Here is a 21,024-nt window from a genome sequence, read left to right on the forward strand (position 1 = left end):
CCCGCAAACAGATCACGAAGCACACAAGAACGTCATCAGGCAACAAGCTTAAAAAAACATCATCAGGCAGTAGATCAGCATAAATTAAAAATTGCATATATCGGTCAATCCCTCCAACAATTAACGAAGTATTGTTGGAAAAAACATTTAAGCAATACTGGAGTCACGATCTACTACGGACCTGTTGTGAATGCATAAGCAATTGAATACCAACCTTATGGACAATCCTTTTTCGCAGTTATCCATAAAGATGGCCGTAGCAACCAGTGGTCGGGCATCTTTGTGGTCACCACCTCGCATAGCAACAGTACAATCATTTGAATGCCTAGTTCTGAACAGGTCTCATCATTACAAAAATCAAGCTTCATCACCATAAAGAAACCTAAGGAAACAAGATCCAGTTGTTAGACATATCCTTTGATAGTAGTAGGCACCCTAGATTGAAGTAAATATTGGACAAAAATGGCCAAATTCAATTGCACTGAGCTACTCACAATTCTGTACCACAGAATGCAACAACAGCAAGATTATTTTTAAGGAATTTGTGGCAAGTAGAACGACTTTCTTCTATCTCTCAAAAGGTTAAAAAAACCACAACTACCAAGTAGCAAGTAGCAATATCTTCTAGCTAATAAGTAAATCATTTTGTCCATCAAGTAGTATCCAACCAAGAATTCTGTAGAACCTTATAGGTCAAATAAGTATAGTAGGAGACAATGAAGTACCATCAGCAGCACTATATCCTTCATCTTGTCCATGATGTAGTATCGAACCAAGTGTTCTCTAGCATCCTTCGGAAATTAAGCCACTGCTAAACTGCATTTAGGAGCCCACATGTAAACCAGGCCTGCAAGAGCAGAACGGAACCTAGGATTAGCCTCGCGAGCAGATTGAATCGGCAAGATCACTATCGCTGCTTGAATGTGCCCGTGGGAATGACGGCGTCCACGCCAACAGACTGTTGAGGAGCGCAAACAACAAGCAGGACCCTAAAGAAAATGGACGAATCTCTCGCAGCGACAAACAACTTGGGCAGTGGAGCAGGAGATTCAAAAGATTCTGACCTTGACATCGGCAACGAGTCCCATGAGCACCTTCTCCCGTGTGTGCCTGTTTGTGTCCTACCTGCTCCACCAAGCACAGAAATCCAATCACATGAGAAAAAAAACGATGATTAGGTCGATCTAAATTGGCAGCAAACGAACTAAAAGACAAGGAGTAGGGACAGAGAAAGGGGAGGCTGCAGCTCGTCCTCTTGGCCAGCGATGCTCCCAGCATCACCTTCACCCAGCGCCGCCACCAGAGCCGGCCCAGAGTTGCCTGCTCCTGCTCCTCAACGCCCAAGAGCCGACCTAGGGCCACCTATTGTCTGCAGATACGGGAGAGAAACGAGAGTGAGAGCTGAGAGGAAGGAGAAGCGAACCTGAACGAACCTCAGCCCCATGCTGTTGCCTCACCTCAACCCCTCCGCGTTCTCAAAAATCCAACCGCGGTATCTAATTTTCATTAGAGACGATATGTCATCGGAAATCTAATGCGTCTGCACGATGAAAATTTACTACATACCCATTGAAAATCATAACAATCTATGTATAGTAGTAGCTACAGATGAAGCACCCATACCCATCGAAAATCATAGGAAGTAATCTATGTATAGTAGTAGCTACAGATGAAGCACCCGGTGGGATGGGTGGGGATGCAGCTCCTCACCTGTCTCGCTGAACGTGCGGCCTCCAGTCGCCGGAGCGGCGCGCGTAGAGGCGAAGGAGGCGCACGGCGGCAGCAGGCGAAGGAGGCGCACGGCGGCAGCAGGCGAAGGAGGCGCACGGCGGCAACAGGCGAAGGAGGCGGCTCCCGGGCAGACGAAGGCGGGGGCGCGAGGGCGGCGGTTGGGCGGAGGAGAGAAGCCATGGGAAGGGAGGACTGGATGCTGCTGCTATCGGATGCGGAGCCGCTGCCCTCCTCCGGGAGCTGATCCTGTAGCGCCTCCTCCCGCCCATCTCCGCGGCCGTCTGCTCACCCTCCGTGCCGCCGCCATTCTCCGGGACACGCTCGAGACGAGAGAGGTGGCCAGATATTTTCACCAGATCGAGATCTAGGTTTTCACAGCGGGATGTGCGCGACGGGGAGAAACGACTGACTCGGAGCAGCAGCCCCCCTGCCGTCTCGCAACTGGCCCCGCACGAAACAGGCCCACGCGTCATTGACCATAAACGAGGAGGCAGAGGTAAAGGAAAAAATCACCACATCCAACGGTCAGGGTGAAAAGTGGGCTCAGTTGTTTACCAATGTGTGTACCAGATTGATGTGCCCCTTTTGGATGGCTGGTTGGCCGGGTAGTCTAGGAACATTTATAGAAGTAACTAGATTTAGAAGTGCGCCTTGGCGCACGATCCCGTAAAACTCAAGCCGATGTACACTTTCTATAACCACGATAAAAATTAGGTGAAAAAATAATAATATTTCTTTTTAGTTTTATAAAACGAAGCCAATAGGGATGAACTTGGGATAAATAACACAAAATTACAAATGGAGTAGGAAAAAAGTATTTCAGGGAGGAGCCTTGGAGCACGTTCTCCGACTTTCACACTGACAAATAATTGGCAACCTCTATATTAACCATGTATGAAAATGCTAATGTGAGTAGACAGTAGGGAAGATACACAGAATTAGTCGTTTAAAAAGGGAAGTACAAAAACAACTTAGCACGAACGAATGGCAAAAGCAATATCCACAGTTGCACAAGGGGACTTGCAGCGGGAACCTAATTTGTATATGTACATGTCAATTACAAAGGAAGCAGAGTCTTTAGAGGACACGACATAGCTGATAAAATTGTCTTCCACACTGATTAATATTTTGTAAAAAATTATATTTTGCAAAAAAGGAACAAAGAGAATGTAGTTGACTTAATTACTGGGACCAGCACAAAATTACACAAATCAGTTAAGCAATACAAGCCGATAATAAGTAGTAATTAGTAATAAATAGACGTAAAGAAAATATAGAGAAATATATTGTACATAGAAGCGGTAGCATAATCTTCAATGACAAGCCCATTCTGGCTATAGTTTTTCAGTATTTTCCTTTCACTCAGAACCATATATCTTGTGCTCTCACTGTTATTTGATTGGGCAGTTGCAGTTTCTTCAGCATGTCCTGGAGCATGGAACATGACCTGGATCATGACATTGGTTAGAATTTTGACAACCTCCATTTAACAGCTGGCTGTTGAGTAACAACAAAGACAATATTCAGGTTATATCATACCGTACGGTAGTCAAGAGCAGCACAATATCGTGTTGAATGGATAAAAAAAAGGTTGGCAACAGTCTATTTTACAGGACATGAGGACGGGAAGAAACATAGTGATGTTTTATTGACATATTTAATTTCGAAGGATAGACCACTTCATCCAGCAGGAATATAAGAGACAATACGTATACACAAGTAGCGCAAAACCTGTTACCCATATTCTGGATCATATAAACTGGGAAATTAATCTTCAGTACGGTGTCAAGCGGGGCGGGATGCGGGACAAATCTCTTCACTAACACTGCTAATTTTGCATCAGTTACAGGTTCAGTTTGCTCTAGTTTTGATTATGCGGGACACCGCTTGACACCCTACTCTTGATGGAAAAGAGACTCCAGGATATGTATCAGGCATCTCTGAAAGATAGGTTTAGAGATATGTACCTATTGTCTGGAGAATCTGTGAGAGATGGGGATATCAAATAAAACATTTCTGCATTTAAGGTACCTTGTATTGAAATTTCTATCAAGAATAGAACAATTATTTATATATTGGGTTGGTAGATCGACAAACGCCAGCTATTTAATGCCACCCTAGGTTTGAATGTGAACTAAATAATTTTTGCACTACATACAGAGAGTTAGTATGGTGATTATTTATAACAACTCTCCAAAATAAAGGGAGTGGCAGTGAAAGAGGGAAAGACTATAATAGTCATATATCTGAATTAAATGAGAGAAGAGAGGATGAAATAGTGGAGTTGACATCTGCAAACAAAACATATACACACATGGTTGTGAGATAATCTCACCGATAGATGGTATGCTTTCAAAATTTGAGAGTGAAATGCTTTAGTCCCACAGGATACTGAAAACCAACAATTACCCTGTAAAAAAATAGTGCACCTACTCAAAAACTCCGTAAGTCTAACTAATAGGTCAATCTTGGACGACTGGATATATGGGAACAAAGAAGAAATAGAGCTGCGGAGATTTATCATTCCCAGTTCAAGCGGAGAAATCCTGTGATATGCTTCTGAAATATCTATGTAAGATTACATGATTAACCTGAGAAACAAAAATCAAGTTAAACAAAGAAGGATTGAGAGCCTGACCATCTGTGTAGTTTTCCTATCTTAACAAAAACGAAAACAGATAACTAAACCAGAACTTATTTCAGATCACAGCAAAAGAAACAACATCAAAATCATAAAGCATATATAAAAACAAAGGAGAACATTGAATAATAATAAATATAGTAAGTGAGTTGAAGGTATCCTTTTGCCCAAAAGTCCATCTGATCCGCTAGCCAAGATCAGCAGGAGCTGCAGACAAATCCTAACGACATGGGCAACCAGAAGTGTTTTTGATTGATGTAAATTGATATGGTCAAGTGATTTACTTTTCAGCCTATCAGTAGAAGCTTTTAGCTCATAACCAAGAAAAACAAGCTGAATTTCAAATCGATGAAATCCACCCTTTTAAGCAACCTGGTATTTTTCTGACGTAAAGTTAATAGGATCACAGTTCATATACATGACAGATGGGTTTAGTTTTAGTGGACATCCAAGTTGGATATATAACTCCTATTCTCATTTCCCCTTCAGGTCAGAAATGGCGTTGTCTATGTACCGATTGGTCACAATTCTACGTCAGCTAAATTAAAATGGAACAAGAAAGTATAATTTCAATCCCCTTTACTTCTGAACTCGGAATTATGCAAGAAAGCGCATGCTCAAAAAATAACCAAGCATTAGTGGGCAGGCAATCATGGCATCATCACATATAAGTATATACACCAATAGCATCTATCTCCGTAGGAAAGAGAGCAAGCACCACACATGAAATTGCATGACTGATACGACTGTTCTGTAGGTTCCCTCATAGGCTACACTAACATATTTCAGACACAGAACAATGGTGAAGAACAGTTTAAAAATCTTACGAATCCAGTGGTCTCAAATTATTTAAGTCATGGGTTTGGCATATGCCTCTAGAAACAAAAATGGCCTTTGCAGATGACCCCTACTGAATTGGGATGCACAAGCAAAATTATTGCGTAATCAACACCAAAAGAATTAGAAATCTAACCCCAGTGAATTGAATGTGTGCACGTGCAAATGAACTATCAATGCGGAGTTGATTGTTTGAGCATCCGTACTCTCTTACTCACAGACCAAAAGGTCAAGAAATGTAACCCATGATTAGAAAAATGGCTGAAGCATCCACTGGAGTGAATCGACAATGAGTCAGCGTATTCATATGTCTCTGCATTGCGATATTACTTTATGGCTGTGTGGGCCAATGGGGGGGGGGGGGATTGGAGGAGGCGCCAGCTGCCATGCACGGCGGAGTATCTCGGACCTGCATCTCGGTTGACATCAGATCACACGTGTGTTGTTACTCGTTACCTTTTAGACCAATCAGTCCAAATAATTCAGAATAACATGCATGACAGTTTTGCAGGTCGCATGGATGAGTGCTTTGCAGGTCACACGGATTCTAAGCAAAGTCGCACAAATGAATCAAACCCTTTTTAGTCAAAGAACCAAAATTTCCAGCGATATCAGAGTATATAATAGTGCAAAGATGAAATTTGGCAAGTAATAGCTTCTTAGAAAGAAATGCCATGGAAGTAAATATAATGGGATAGTAAGAGAAAGGTAAACACAAGAAAATTAGTAACTGTGATCATGCTTAAATAGACTTGGAATTATAACAGAGAATAGAAGTAAATCTAATGGAGAATTAAGAGAAAGCTAAATTATGTCTGGTTTGCAGTCATACATAGCAGCACGCACCAATTGTGGAGAGAGAACCAATTAACTAAAGGAAGAAGTATAGATGCGAAATTCAGATCGATTAAAAAGCTTACAATTGCAGAGTATATAAAATTTTGATTGCTGAAAAACATTGCAAGTTGGTGTGCAGCTAGTGTTCATAATTTAATTTATAAGAGACAAAAATTATAGTACCAGAGAGAACATATACATAGGTGTACAGTAGAAGAGGCAAGTGTGCTTGAGTTTCCTCGACGGCCGCCAGCTGCATGCGGCATTGCGAGCACACCTTTTCCACAGCGGCCTACCACAAGCTTGCAAGACCAGAACACCATAGAGCCACCTACGACCAAGTTGTATAACTTCAGCAACAAAATCCTTCATAAGAAGGGAAGATGTGACCCGTGTCCACTATCTTGAAACCTCCAAGACCTTGCAAGTGATCCAAAGCCAAACAGGCACCCCCAAAAGAATGTGGTTAGCTTCCTATACAAGAATGAATATTCAAAAGTTAAGTTGGCTCACAAAAGGACATGAGAAACGTGCAGATAACCAATATGCAAGTTACCGGTCCTTTCACCGAAGCTGGATATTCTAACAAAATGGGTATCAACTTCATAACTGCTTTGCTTTGACCAAGGCAAATATTTATTAGAACCTGAACCTACAAAACAGAGTCAAAAAAGAAAATAATAGCGGATTAGTTCAAGAACTCAATTATGAAGAAATACTAAACTATAGGTAAGCTGCCTATTCGTCACTCTGTAGAGGCACTAATTATATTTCTCTTGTTGGTACTATCAAAAACTGGGTTTCATATGAACAAAAGAAAATCAATCTGTTGGAAACTTTCACTTATGACCCGGTCTATTTCAGCAACAGGTTGGGTGCAAGCTAGTATGCCTTTCTAATTATCAATGTTTCTTGTTTTAAACTTTTACACTAAGATATTTTCTTTTGATCCATAATAAATAAAAATCTAAGAAATAACCCGGTCTTACTTCAAGGTACATCACATCCCAGTATTCTGAATCTTAAGGAAGAAGCACATGACAACCCAGTATTACTTGAAGGGGCACCACTGGTAGGGAGCACGCACGTAGATAACATTGCGCCTCTTTTGAACGATCTTTCAAATTTGCATGAAATTACTGAATGAAGGTCAAAAAATACAACCAATCAGCAGAGCATAGTTTTAAGCCATGTTGTGACAATGCAAAGTCAACCCGAAGCATTCGACTGCTTTCCAATTATTATTAACTCAACAGTTAATTGGCTAGATTTCAAATACTAAAAACAGAATAAAAACCAAACATTTGAGCATAGATGAAATTTCATAGATCAAGAAAAGATTATCATAAACAATTTCTTATTAGAACCATCTTAAAGCCTTATAGTATAGTTTAACATCACGTGTTAATTTAAAATATCCATGTCCTTTGACTAACCTAAAGCACAGTCACCGTCAAACTAAAAATGATTATATGTATATCTGGCATGAATCACAGAACCGAGAAAGCACCAGAGATGCCTTTCTCAATTTCACGGATAAATGCACTTAATTGCAGTACATATGTTCTGCAAGCTTTGAACAACAATACCATGTTTTGCCAAATACAATGATACCAGACACCTGATAATTAGAATTGATCCTTAAAGAACCTCAAACTATGGATATAAAGGAGCCTCTAATATCTGCAGTAGAGAACATTTACTAAAAGCACATACGCGCTAAACAATGATTAACTGAAAAAGATATTCTTCTTCTAGTTACTCTCACGATGAGAAAAATCCATATATTCAATGAGACCTTTCACTACTAACAAAATAAATTTAGTAGTGAATTCTTAAAATAATAAAATGCATATAACGGTTTCACTGGACCACACTCTAAAGTAGAGTATTTTTGCATTCCAATGTCTCATACTATGATCATTTTTGCAGCATGTTATGACCAACCGTATAACCATCAGATCTTTTATAATTAGATTTCTTCCAGATTCTCTGACGGTCGTTCTTTTATGTCAAAAAGCAAACCTTTTACGTCACTCAAGTTCCCACAACCGATTGTAATATAGCATGCCGATATGCAAGAAAGGTGGAGGTACAACAGTAATGTAAGAATTGAAAAAAGAATGGCGATCCTCGAGTCTTTGCACTGTTATAGTTTTTACCTCAACATCCATCTGAAAGATCATCTGATATAGAACAAATCTGGTATGCAGATTGCAATTGTCTGTAGTAAGTCCCTGCGGCGCAGGGGCATCTGATAATTAATTGCACACAAAGCAATTCCTAGAAATATTGGAGAAGAATATAAGCAAGCGCCTTTCTGTTCAGTTATCATATAGTTGAATAGTACAAAATAAAAGATGATATGAAGCTTACCAAATAACATCTCCATCGGCACTATTAATCTCAAAGCAAACCGACCTACTGATGTTATCGCTTGCCTCTGTTCAACTTTCTAATGAAAGCTGCAAAGCACACACTAAGCACTTGAGCAAAGCAATATCAAACTAAGGGATCAAAAAACATTGTGGGTGTGTGAGTGAACACTCATTATAACATACACATGGATTGGCATGAAGATAACAAGCAAGCATGAGGAACTAAAACCTTTATACGGAGGAGAAGCCATGGCAACCTTGTCGCTCCAGCGAGCCGCCATGGTACTATTTCTTCCTAGGCCACACACACATGTTAGTGGAGATGGTTTTTTTAAGGCACTAATCTGCAAATATAAAAGACTAAAAAGTTCATACATTGGTTGTCTTGTTTTGTCAGTGTAAAACTAATTAGCATTGATATTTCTTTTGCACACACAGAGTAATTCAGACCAAGCCCAATACAAAAAGGGGATTTGACGTGGGAGAGGGGAACCTTGGATCCTCATCTTAACACCACCATTATTAGCATCTGTAGCTGTCTCAACGAATCTAGGCCTGAAACACAATCCATGAATATTAGGTAGGGAGGAAGAGGTGGGGAATGGATGGCAGGGGATTGAAGAAAAGAAGTCAGTTCAGTTCTTATCCAATAGCATGACCCATATTTTGACCTACTGCAAACAGCTAGACAAACAACTCAATTGTTTATTGAGGCTAAATTTCGGAAGTGAATTTTTTGAGTAAAAAATAGTGCAAAGAGAAGATACAAATTAATATTCCTCTACAGGTTTTTTGTCAAACACCTTGTATGCATAGATGAAACAAAATCTGCACAAGCAAAGATGAGAATCTATGAGGATGAGAGAGAGAGAGAGGGAGGGAGGGGAAGGTACATACCTGCAGATGGACTTGTTCTTGACGATGAGGGCGGTGGCACGGCAGCAGCGTTGGCTGTGCTGGCCATCAGAGCTACGCACGGCGCTGCTGCTTCGCTGCAGCCTTTTCCACACCACCTCGAGAACCCATGGCGACGGGGAGGAGAAGGGGTGGAGAGGACGGTTGCTAAGCAGCTCAGCCAGCTGCTGAAGACGACGAAGACGAGCCAGAGGCGGAGGATGAGCTGCGCCGTCGGTCGCTCGGGAAGAAGAGGGCGCAGGAGAGGAGCTGCGGCGTGCGATTCCCAGGCAATGGCGACGTCTCGGCCTGACCTAGGAGCGAGGGAGTGGCGGCGGCTGGCGGCCAGTGGAGGGACGAGGAGGGAAGGGGAGGAGACGAGCCTGCGAGGATAAGGTTTGGTTGGTCGCTGCCCTTTTCCCCTGGTCCGATCCCTTTTCTTTTCCTCCTCAAGCCCATACTCGCGCGACAGATGGCCCAATCTCTGGCCCAATCTCTGGAGACGAAGTGAGACGAGCCAGCCAACCCACGCGCGCGAGGTGGCTGCCGTGGATAGCCTCGTTGGTCTCCATGGGGGTGCAGCAATTATACCTTTAGATACCGGTAAGAAGGCCCGTCCAAAGCGGCACCATCCCGATTCCTGAGTCGCGAACAAATCAGGACTGGGTTACCGTCGACGGCTGAGGGCTTGCAGGCAGGTCATCCATGGCTACCAGGAAGGAGCTCGAGGCGTTGGAGAGGACGTTTCAAGAGAACTCTTTAGATCCGGAGGAGGACGAAGACGACGAGAAGATGCGCTGCGTGCTGCCCTTGTTCTATGATAGCAAAGAGGAGGTGTGCGCGGAGATTGCGGCGACGGCGGCGGCGGCGGCTGAGAGGCGGCGGGAGGCCGAGGAGAAGGCACGGGAGGCGGAGGAGGAGAAGCGGCGGGCGGAGGAGAGGAAACGGCTTAAGGAGGAGGCCGTCTGGAGGCGAAAGAAACACGAAGAGGTCGTCAATTCGATCCGCCAGTACAATACCAAGACAAAGCGTGTGGAGTACACCCGGTTCCCCTTCGCGGATTTCTCCAAGTTCAACCTCAACGAGATATGTATGTCCAATTATTACCATCTGCATCCCCTTTATTCGATTTTAATGAGCAACTCGATTTATTTGTCTGGTTTGATCTTCAAGTCTGCACTGTAATTGATACTCCCATTGCTTAACCAAAGTCCTCATCACCGCAACAAAAACCCAAGTCCTCATCCACTAACTACCAAATACATCAACTACGGTAATTTATATCTATTTTTTCGCAAGTAGCTCTTTTATTTGAATTAATGTGCGTAACTCAGTCTCCAGGGTTAGATAAGCCTATGAGTATATGAACCACTCATTCTCAACAAATGGAGAATTTGTTATTTACCCAAAACTTCACCATCTTTGGATCATCTACCAAAAGTTCACTGTACATTGGAAAAATACCCAGCAAGAACTTGAAAGCAAAATAAGAATTGAGCAGGACCCTAACTGAAGCTGTTCACAAAGCGTTCAGTCTCTGGGATGGCATCCACCTGTTAACAAAACTCATGTACCAGCGTGCATTATGTTGTCAGCAACTAATGATTTACTAACTTTTTTTTGTATGCCCGTCACAGTCACCGTCACGCGATCGACAGAAAAACGAAAGAAACCGTTGATTGTGTGTTGGGAAATTAGCTAGCCTCTTGGATGGATCGATCTGTGAAAACCAAATGAAAGAAACCATACTCGCTCGCACATAGAAAAGAAAAGGAAACACCTCCATGAATTTCCTATCCAAGAACTCAAAACAAACTAGAAAAATATATTCATCTAAGAAGAACCAATTCACGGAAATAAAGGAAATAGAGGATCACTCCGTAAATTACCTGCTGGATCTCGGCCGCCGCATGCACTACCCATCGCCACCAGGCTGCTGTCAGACCATCTCCGGTGTCCGGCAGTATCCATCTCCGTTTTCCGGCCATGGTGCTCGCTCTCGCTCTCCTCGACGAGTAAAACCGTCGGGCCATCTCCGGTGTCCGGCCGTATCCATCTCCGTTGTCCGGCCATGGTGCTCGCTCTCCTCTCCTCTCCTCGACGAGTAAAGAGTCAAAGTCTAAGTCATAGTCACACGCGCTAACCGCACGCGGACTGCGACCACGGGCTTCTACTTATAGAGATAGGCATCCAGGTTTGAATTCTGCGAGCCAAAATTCTTAGCGGGAAAAGAGATGAGATTTTCAGTTATCTCTATTCATGGCTTGCTTCAAGAAGTGGAGGGGACGGGCGGCTAAAAGATTGCTAACTCCACGATAGTAGTAAATGATTACATGAAGAGGAGGGAGGTTCTAGGGAACGAAACGCGCACCAAATCAATTAGGCCTTAATTCTGTGAGTTGCATGCACTGGTAGTAGTAAATGATTACATTGTCCCCGCCTCATTTTCTGGGTTGTAGTAGTTATGGTGATGACCTATTCTACAATCTCCGTCTCTTCCAAGCCGGATTGCTTAGTTATGGCCAGGAGTTATCTCTTTCCAAGTGAGAGTGCCTAGTTATGGCCCGGTGTTATCTCTTTCGAAAATAGAGTGCCTAGTTATAGCCCAGCTTCCAAAAATCAGAGTGCCTAGCTATGGCATGGCATTTCTTTAATTTATTGGTTACATATTTCACTAATTTTACCTACTCCCATAGATAATATATACAACATCATTTTAATTAAACTATTCGTCAGATGAACATGTACTCAAATTATCGGGCTGACTAGTTTGCTTCTTTGGTGAATTAAACTTGCTTCCTTTTAATATACAACATATCTGCTGTAGGTATTTCCCTTTCAGAAACAACCGGACTATGATTGCGCTTCTAACCAAATACAAACTTATTTGCATTACAAAGAACCACCATCATGAGTTTACATAATTTAAAAATATTAGTGCGTCCAAGAAATACAAATGAGCTTTGTGCTTCCAACTTTCATGTACAGTATTACAACTTTTTTGCTTTCATTGACAAAGAGTTCGGGTCCCATGGATAAACAATTCTTGATTATCACACGGTCTAACCGCACACGGACTGCAACCACATGCTTCTACTTATAAAGATTTCTCATAACATACATTTTGCAATAGTAAAGATTTCAGACTTGGAACATGTAGCCAGAAAATTGCCAATTTTATTCATTACTTTGTTTGGTTCACAACATAGATACACAAGTAAACTTGGATCACCTAGCTACTAGGAGCCAAGTGCAAACTACATGAGTTGGACCATCACATGACCACCAGCCTGGAGCAAATTGGAGTCTCAAATTCCAGCCGCCACAAGCATATTCAACCCGCTGATTTCTTTTTACCATCTAAAACAAGAGAAAACAAGCTTCAACTCAAAGAATTTTAGGTAAATGCTCACTACATATCTTAACACAAGTGTTGCACAGCTAGCAAAGATCAATATGCAGCCTCTTATTGCCTTCTCAAGTGTACTTGCATCCTCACACTCACGATCTCAGATTCTTCACACCGTCAAATGCCATACCTATTCTTCACACCGCCAAATGCCATACCTATTCTTCACACCGCCAAATGCCATACCTCCGGAGCCTATTTGTTGCTGTACAAGTGAAACCTGCAACAAATAATTATCAAGAATTGTAAATGCTGCTATACAAGGGGCAGAGAAAATATCAAGGTATGTCCCTGTTCAAAGAGGCACAACCTACTTGATATTCCAATTGGTCACAAATTAAGCGCATAAACGATCATATTCTGGTTTCTAAGGGATGTAACACAAGTACAGGGGCAGAACAGATCAAGGTATGTCCATGGTATCTAGTAAATTCAGTTAACACAAGTACAGGGGCAGAACAGATCAAGGTATGTCCCTTTTCAAAGAACCAAGCATGGAATCTCTACCTGCCCGAGGAAGAACATTGCCGAGGAGCGGGACATCTCCGCAACATCAGGAACGGTGCAGTAGCTGCGATGAATTCATCGGCGTTGAACCCGGACAGTAAGGACCCCACGCCAATAACTCTTGAGCTGCAGCAAACAACCGGGTCGAGCCCTTGTCCTGCTCGAAGTAGAGGTACAACAGCTGCAACTCCTCATGACGTCCGGACCAGATTTGCACATAAAAAAAGAGGGCTTAGATTCACATTCAAGGCAACCAAGCAAGATAAGTACAAGCACATAATGCACATTAGCTACCTAGCACCATGAAAAACCCAATAGATAGCATCAGGTACACATGCACATCAAGTCAAGTGTGCCTCTACTACCAATACACTTGTGCACGAACGACACAGACATTAGGAAGCAAGGGCGCCAAACTAGTACCTCTTGCGCTGGAGCAAACAACCAAGTCGAACTCTCCTCCTGCTCAAAGTAGAGGTGCGGCAGCCACGGCTTCTTGTGACATCCTACCCACATTCACACATTGAAAAATGTAAGAAGGCTCAGATTCACAATCAAGGCAACCAAGCAAGATAAGTGCATGTAACCATCAAAATTAATTAAGTAGAAAAGCACAACCACAGAACTACAATCTAGTGATTTTCTTTTTAAGATTTGTAAAACTCAATGACGACAGACTTTACGCGGTTAACGCTAATGTTTCTTCCATGCACCCTTCAACATTATCCCCGAGTTCAAACTTTAGCATCCAGCGAACATGACACATATTTTCAGGATACATACGAAAGGGGGTGAGCTGGGGCCTTTAGCTTTTAGACCTTGAAACTGGAGCCGGAGAGTACCTGCTGCCTGCAAGGGGTGTTTTGCATCCGGTTGCGGATCTTGACCTAGTCAGATGCCCTCGTCGTCCGGGGCATTCTCCGGCTCCTCAAAAAAGATTCCTTGATGACGTTCTTGACGGAACATCTAGTTGGATATACTCCGACTTGCTCATAGCTCAGTCGACACCATCGAGATTCACAAGGAACCTGAATACATCACAAGCCATTAGGCACCTAATTATTCGAAGCAAAAAATACTTTCAAATTTACCAAATACAGATCCAACCCATTCATGATCATGCACGAGAGAATACAAATATATGTCATGGATCAATACAACTTAAGCTGAACGAGAACTGCCACCCTAATCTACTTGGCCAAAGTTCTAGACATAAACATGTACCTTAAAAATAAATGGAGCAAAGCTTAACCTCCAGAAAAATACATGAAACTAAGTGCTATATGTCGTCAAGATTCACTTGAAATTGACAGAAGGTTGCAAAATCCTTGTCATGAGCATATCACTAGTGGGATAATCTATAGCAAATGGAAAATTACAAAGCAATAGATGGTGTCCAAGTGGTAAGTGATTCTTCTACTAACAAACATCAAATGGCTGTAAACATGGTAAATAGCCACTTCATTTTTCAAACAATGGGAAACATTTTTATCTTTCATATGTAACAGAGAAGCAGAACAGTATGGTATATACGAAAAACCAAAACAAAATACAAACTAAAAAAACTTAAGCTTCTATAGGAGGAACTTTTCAACCTTGATTCAAACGAAGCCAGCAAATTTTGTTTATGCAAAGAGCAAAAAATAATCAATATTACCATCCATTCAATTATACATGTTCCTTAGAATTAAGTGTAATAATATATCAAAAAAAGACATGAAGGAATCATTCACGTTCCATTTAACTTTGCTGAAATCAGAGATCCAACTCTATACCAAATTACATGTACCAAATAACAGTTCATGGACTGCCACAACTTAGCATGAACGGGAGCTGCCACCCTAGTCGACTTAGCCAAAGTTCAAAACACACGAGTGGCTGAAAAATAAAATGTAGCTAAGTGCTAGCTCCCGAGATATAAACAATTACATATCCCTTCATTTGACTTTAGGGCGAGGGATTCCTCTTTAGCGTGCTCGAAATAATTGAGAACAGGGTCAAGAAATTGGTTAATTGGTAAAGATACAGAATGTTCTTGTTTTTCGTTGGAAAAACCAACGCTGAGATCCAGGACATGAATAAGCTCAAGTCATTCAGTATAAACCAAACCAGAGTTTTGTCTCGATGAAACAAACATCACATGATTTATTACAAACCATTCAGCAAACCATTGCATAGCATGAAAAATTGGTCTAGCAGTGGTAAAAAAAGATGAAACATGCAAAAAATAGTTGAATATGCTCCAGGCTATATAACGATGACCTACTGCAGCGGATCCGTCTAGATCTCACTCTCTTGTACCTAATCAACCCATTGCATCATCAGTTGAAGAAACAAGAAGAAAAACATGGATTCGGCAGCCATGGTTTCCATAATTCCATTGCTACAAGATCAAGCAGCCACGACTCCATTGCACGTTTGCGCAATGGCTAGCACAAACTTGGCCTTACAAACCAAAAACTAGCTAACACATCAAAGTGCAGCCCAAACAAACCATGAACAAAACCTAGAAACGGCAGCTACAAGTATCAAACAGTAAGAGACAGTAACAACCGGGAAGATCAATCTTTTTGACACTCTCAGGATTATCAATCCCGACTGCAGTGAAGCAGAATGCTCTATCGAATACACTAGTCTGTGTAAAGTACAAAAGCATAAGTTTGAATCATGGGCCAACTAAGCTACTTAGTCAACTAGCTAGCAACAACCTTACATGATACTATGATAGACCAACCTAATTCTCAGTGTGTCAGAGGTTATACTGGGTACTAGTACTTTGACTAACTTTACTTGTGGCAAGGCAAGCCATGCAACCTATGCCAGACAAGATCCTTTTCTTAGTTAGAATCAAGGTTGGATGATTAGTGTCACTAAAACCTTTGACTGCTATGCTAGCACATTCTTAATTTAAGCATCAAGTAGACGGACATGGAGAGTGTCATGCTTTGAACAAAAGTAGTACCCCCCCCATTATGTTCTATGCTAGTACTAGCACACACATGCAACGAGCACCTTGTCATGTCTACTACGCATAAAAACTTTACGAAGAAGATCAAGGTGGGTTCATCCTACCCAAATATCCTCTCCTCTCCAAGACCTTCCAAATGGGGATAGAGAGAGAATACGAGAGGAGTCTCACCGGCCATGTTCCGAGCAAGGACAGGGCCGAAGTTCTCCGCGGCCTGCTGCAGCAGAGCGGCCTTGCTGAGGAGGACGTGGTGTCACCGCTGTCTATATCTCCACAACAAAGCACGTACAGGAACAAGGAGAAACTAATCCCGAGACGCAAAGGAAGGCCTCCTGGAGCGCCAACTCCAGCCTTACTTCTCCAACGTCCTGCAAATACGGTATGCACGCTTAGTGATAGCAATCTCGCGTGTTCACAGACATGCCGGCGGAATACCAACAAACAAGGAACACATAACAACAAGAAAACAACTTTTTTAGCTATTTAGAAGTCAACGGATATTGGCAATGAAATGGAAAACCAAACATAGCAGCACCAATGGGTATGCAGTGAAGAAATACCGCAGCAAAGCCTAACAAGAACAACTTTGTTTAGCTTGTTCTTCCCCACAAGGAAATGTACAATCTTCGAACATATCAATTTTTTAAAATTCTTGATCGATCTGGAATGGACTCGATTCAATACAAACCATTCGAGCAAAACAACGCATAGTATGACGAATTGGTCTAGCAGTGGTAAAATAAGATGAAGCATGCAAAAAAAATAGTTGAATATGCTCCGAGCCATACATCTCACTCTCTAGTACCTAACCAACCAACTGTAACATCAATTGAAGAAACAAGAAGAAAAACATGGATTCGGCAGCCATGGTTTCCATAATTTCATTGCTACAAGATCAAGCGGCCACGACTCCATTGCACGTTTGCGCAATGGCTAGCACAAACAAGAGCACTTACAAACCAAAAACTAGCTAACACATCAAAGTGCAGCCCAAACAAACCATGAGCAAAACCACTAATTAACCTTTTACTCCTAGTCTTAGTTCAATCCAATTAATATAAGCGTGAGGCAATCAAATTTGTGTAAGCACCGAGACAAAACCATGGAGAACAAGATTACGCACCGCATATGAAATTATATGCTGCAATTAACTTGAGCATGGCCAAGGAGGTACCTTTGGATGCATTGTCGAGGTCACCACGGTGAGCCTTCGTGACAAGCAGCTTGACACCACCTGAATACAGCAAAACAATTGAAATGAGGAACGCGTGTTTTATTGTGCTTTCATATGCAGCACTTATGATGTGAAATATACCAGATGCAGTACCGGGGTTTGAGAACTTACATCTGTTGTTTGCAAGAGAAGGGTTCCAGCAGTCATTTGATATCAGGAGTTGCTACAGGGATCGTTGCCATGCACGAGACGCTGAACTGGGAGAAAATCAAGGCATCCTCTTTGACAAGCCAAATCCCTAGCGACCAAAAAAAAAGGAGAATATAGATCAAATTTGCGAAAGATGCAACAACCTTAAACTTTATTTTGTTATAACTAGTAAGCTGTGATTAGAAATTGCAGGTGCCCATGAAGATAAACTTCCTGGTCACCTCACATGTAACAATAAGAAATTACTAGGATGATGCTTCAATGCATACCACAACAAGTGCATTTTAGTTGCAAACAAGTATACCTATTAGCTAAAATAGAATAAGGTTGAGATCATAGGATCAACGAGACTTCGAGGATCCGATGTGCTCACATTACAAGAGAATTGCTGGTTAGTTGCGGACCTTGGATAAAAAAATGTGTAAGCTCCTACCCAGACCAATCTATACAAAGTCATTGCACTCATGCTAAATCAAAAATGTCCTCATGAACCTACAAACAGCAACTACAAGTATCAAACACTAAGAGACAGTAACAACCAGGCAAGATCATTTTTATTACACTACCGGGATTATCAATCCCGGTCCAGTGAAGCGAGAATGCTATATCGAATACACTAGTACGTGTAGTACGTGTAAAGTACACGGGAAGAACAGAAGAAGAAGAAAATCACAACTTTGAATCATGCGCCAGCTAAGGGACTTAGTCAATTAGCTAGCAACAAATTTATCATGCTGGATCAAACTAATTCTTAGAGCGTCGAGAGATTATCTTGGGTACTAGTACTTTGACTAACTTTACTCGTGGCAAGGCAACCTATGCAACCTATGCCAGGAGAGATCCTTTTGTTAGTTAGCATCAAAGCCGGATGATGATTAGCGTAACTAAAACCTTTCACCGCTATGCTGGCACATTATTAATTTAAGGATCAAGCAAACACATGCAACGAGCGACATGCTTTGAAAAAAATAGGTATCCCCTCAATCTCTAATATGCTAGGACTAGCACACACATGCAACGAGCACTGTCATGATCTACTACGCTTAAAAAACTGAAGAAGATCAAGTTGCGTTCGTTCTACCCAAATCGCCACTCCTCTCCAATACTTCCAAATGAGGATAGAGAGAAAATACGAGAGGCATCTCACCGGCCATGTTCCCGGCGAGGACAAAGCTGAGGTTCACGATAAACTTATCTCGAGACGTAGATGAAGGCCTCTGGAGTGCCACCTCCAGCCCCACTTCTCCAACGTCCTGCAAATACATTGTGCACGCTTAGCAACACCAATGAGTATAAAGTGAAGAAATACTGCAACAAAGCCTAAGAAATGTACAGCTTCCTAGATATCAATATTCTAAATTCTAGATCGATCTGGAATGGAAACCGGGGTGACCCAAACTGTTCTTGGGATGCTTAAGAGATAAAGAAGCAAAAAAATCGAAACTGTTCATGCATTTGTTCTTTCGTTATTACCTACCAAGCAAAAACGCTTGGACACTAAAACTTGCGTGCCAATATGTACGTACTGCTTGGACCAAAACAGAGTTCGACCATATTGATCTATCTCTTAGTGAAACCTAGAGTTGTACTACCAACATACAATACTGATGGTGCGGAGACTGCAGACCAAGTACCATTTTTCTAGCTGACTGGAACGATCTATCTTCCTCCTCTTCATCTAAAATCAAAACAAACCACTATTTAATTCCTCGCCAGGTACATGCAACACAAGAGCACTACAACATATATTGCCAATGGACATTGTCGTTATTTTCTCAAATACATATAACAGTTTGAGTCACCAATTTGTAATCATGAAAACCATTGAAGAAAAATCCCCCTTGTCTTGTGCTGCCTTTTTTTTGGCCAGGTAGGTGTCAATGGGTCTGACAACTAATTCTCTTTGTTTCAGTCTTCCCAAACTTCTCACTTTCATTCTCATTAACCTGCAGGCATATGGTAATACCCTTAGAGGGAAGTAACTACATATCAATATGTTGAATTTATTAAGTTAATAGGTCGTAATATTACACTTGTTTGAAGAATAAAATCTCTTTCATGTTCTTTATGAACAGAAAGAGAAGTGTCATACTTTTAAGCTATCAAGTTACCATAGACGGAGTACTAAGTAAAATAAAAATAGGAGTTCAACCAAGTACCATCTGTCAACTATTTTCCTAAAATGGTGAAACCATATGCGACAACAAAGCAATACGAAGGCAAGTATATATAAAAAAGTATGTCTTTATCATATAGGTCAATATAAATTTCACCACCTGTTATTAGTTATATATATTGTTGGAGATGAAGAAAGTGACACATAATTATCAGAGTACAAGACATGCAAAGATCATGAACAAAGTAGATATAATCCATTCAAACTCACATTAGCAATAGAGAGATAACATTGGATTCTGGTAAGCATGTGGATATTGATGCCATAGATGAGAACACACATAACAATTACCTGCTATATAGAAGCATATAATTAAAGCACCTTGAGCATGTACTTTCTCCTCGTCGACACAACCATAACCTACGAATGGAAGTAAGAAACTGATCAACCCTCATTGTGACAGAAATATTTGCATGGTCGGAACACAAAACTGAGAATGTAAGCCAACACCAATGACGATTTTGATGTAGCATATATAATGCCCAGAAAACAAAGCATTCAACATATGTAGATGAACGACGACAACATATGGATCATACTGGTCAGTTCCATCAGTGCTAGTCATGTATGGTGTTAGATCCAACTTTGTTGGGGTGCAACTTTCTTGTTTAGTTTTCCAAATTTACCGCTCCGATAAGCACAATAAATTATATTATGCACAACTTTCATGATACAACAACATTGATATAACCAAGATGATGCCCTAACCTGGAATCTTATGAGTAGTGATATTTATAGCTTGACGAACTCCAAGAAGCTTCCGCACTTTGACATAGTCACTGCATCAGCACAATAGCAACCAATAAGTTAGAGAAATGTCATCCGATTTAGATTTTGTCTGTCCATGGATTGATGATTCCAGATGGCTTTCATATTCAAATTACTTTAGCTATAAATCAACTCTTATTCAGAATTTAGAAGTCACCAACTCCCAGAACTCAAAATGACATGACAATGAGGCTAAGTTTAATCTATTTAGCATTATTAAAAGTGAGTAATGTATCTTTGTGTAGTTATGAAGAGGTTTCAACGGACCAAGGAAATCGGTAAGTTACTGTCAAAGAACCAACACTACCACATGAAGCAAAGTAGCAAACATACCTAGTGGCAGAAAGGAATAAAAACATATTCTCATGGATGTGTACGGCATTCATGATATATTCTGTTAATGCCCTCCTCGTCATTTCTCTCCTCCCCGGCGTTGAGAAGCTCGCGGTCTCCCTCACCTCTACAACGAATAGTCCATGTGAGTACTTTGATGA

General features: G+C 41.4%; 3 long non-coding RNA genes across 4 annotated transcripts; all 3 read right to left on the bottom strand.

Moving 5' to 3' along the window:
• Positions 1-2,891: 2,891 nt before the first annotated feature.
• On the bottom strand, positions 2,892-4,423 carry LOC124679515. 2 transcript variants are annotated; one of them, XR_006995003.1, is made up of 2 exons: positions 4,141-4,423; positions 2,892-3,178 (listed from the first exon to the last, which is right to left on the bottom strand). It is a non-coding gene; the product is annotated as an uncharacterized LOC124679515 (long non-coding RNA). The 2 variants fall into 2 exon arrangements; XR_006995004.1 differs by lacking the exon at positions 4,141-4,423 and adding an exon at positions 4,046-4,101.
• A 2,012-nt stretch (positions 4,424-6,435) lies between these two features.
• On the bottom strand, positions 6,436-8,499 carry LOC124679514. The gene is made up of 5 exons (XR_006995002.1): positions 8,423-8,499; positions 8,209-8,329; positions 7,036-7,185; positions 6,603-6,698; positions 6,436-6,520 (listed from the first exon to the last, which is right to left on the bottom strand). It is a non-coding gene; the product is annotated as an uncharacterized LOC124679514 (long non-coding RNA).
• Positions 8,500-16,382: 7,883 nt separating this feature from the next.
• LOC124670650 lies at positions 16,383-17,660 on the bottom strand. Its single transcript, XR_006992619.1, has 3 exons — positions 17,548-17,660; positions 17,377-17,436; positions 16,383-16,570 (listed from the first exon to the last, which is right to left on the bottom strand). It is a non-coding gene; the product is annotated as an uncharacterized LOC124670650 (long non-coding RNA).
• Between the last annotated feature and the right edge of the window lie 3,364 nt (positions 17,661-21,024).

Source organism: Lolium rigidum, chromosome 7, assembly GCF_022539505.1.
Source record: "Lolium rigidum isolate FL_2022 chromosome 7, APGP_CSIRO_Lrig_0.1, whole genome shotgun sequence".
Taxonomy (NCBI): domain Eukaryota; kingdom Viridiplantae; phylum Streptophyta; class Magnoliopsida; order Poales; family Poaceae; genus Lolium; species Lolium rigidum.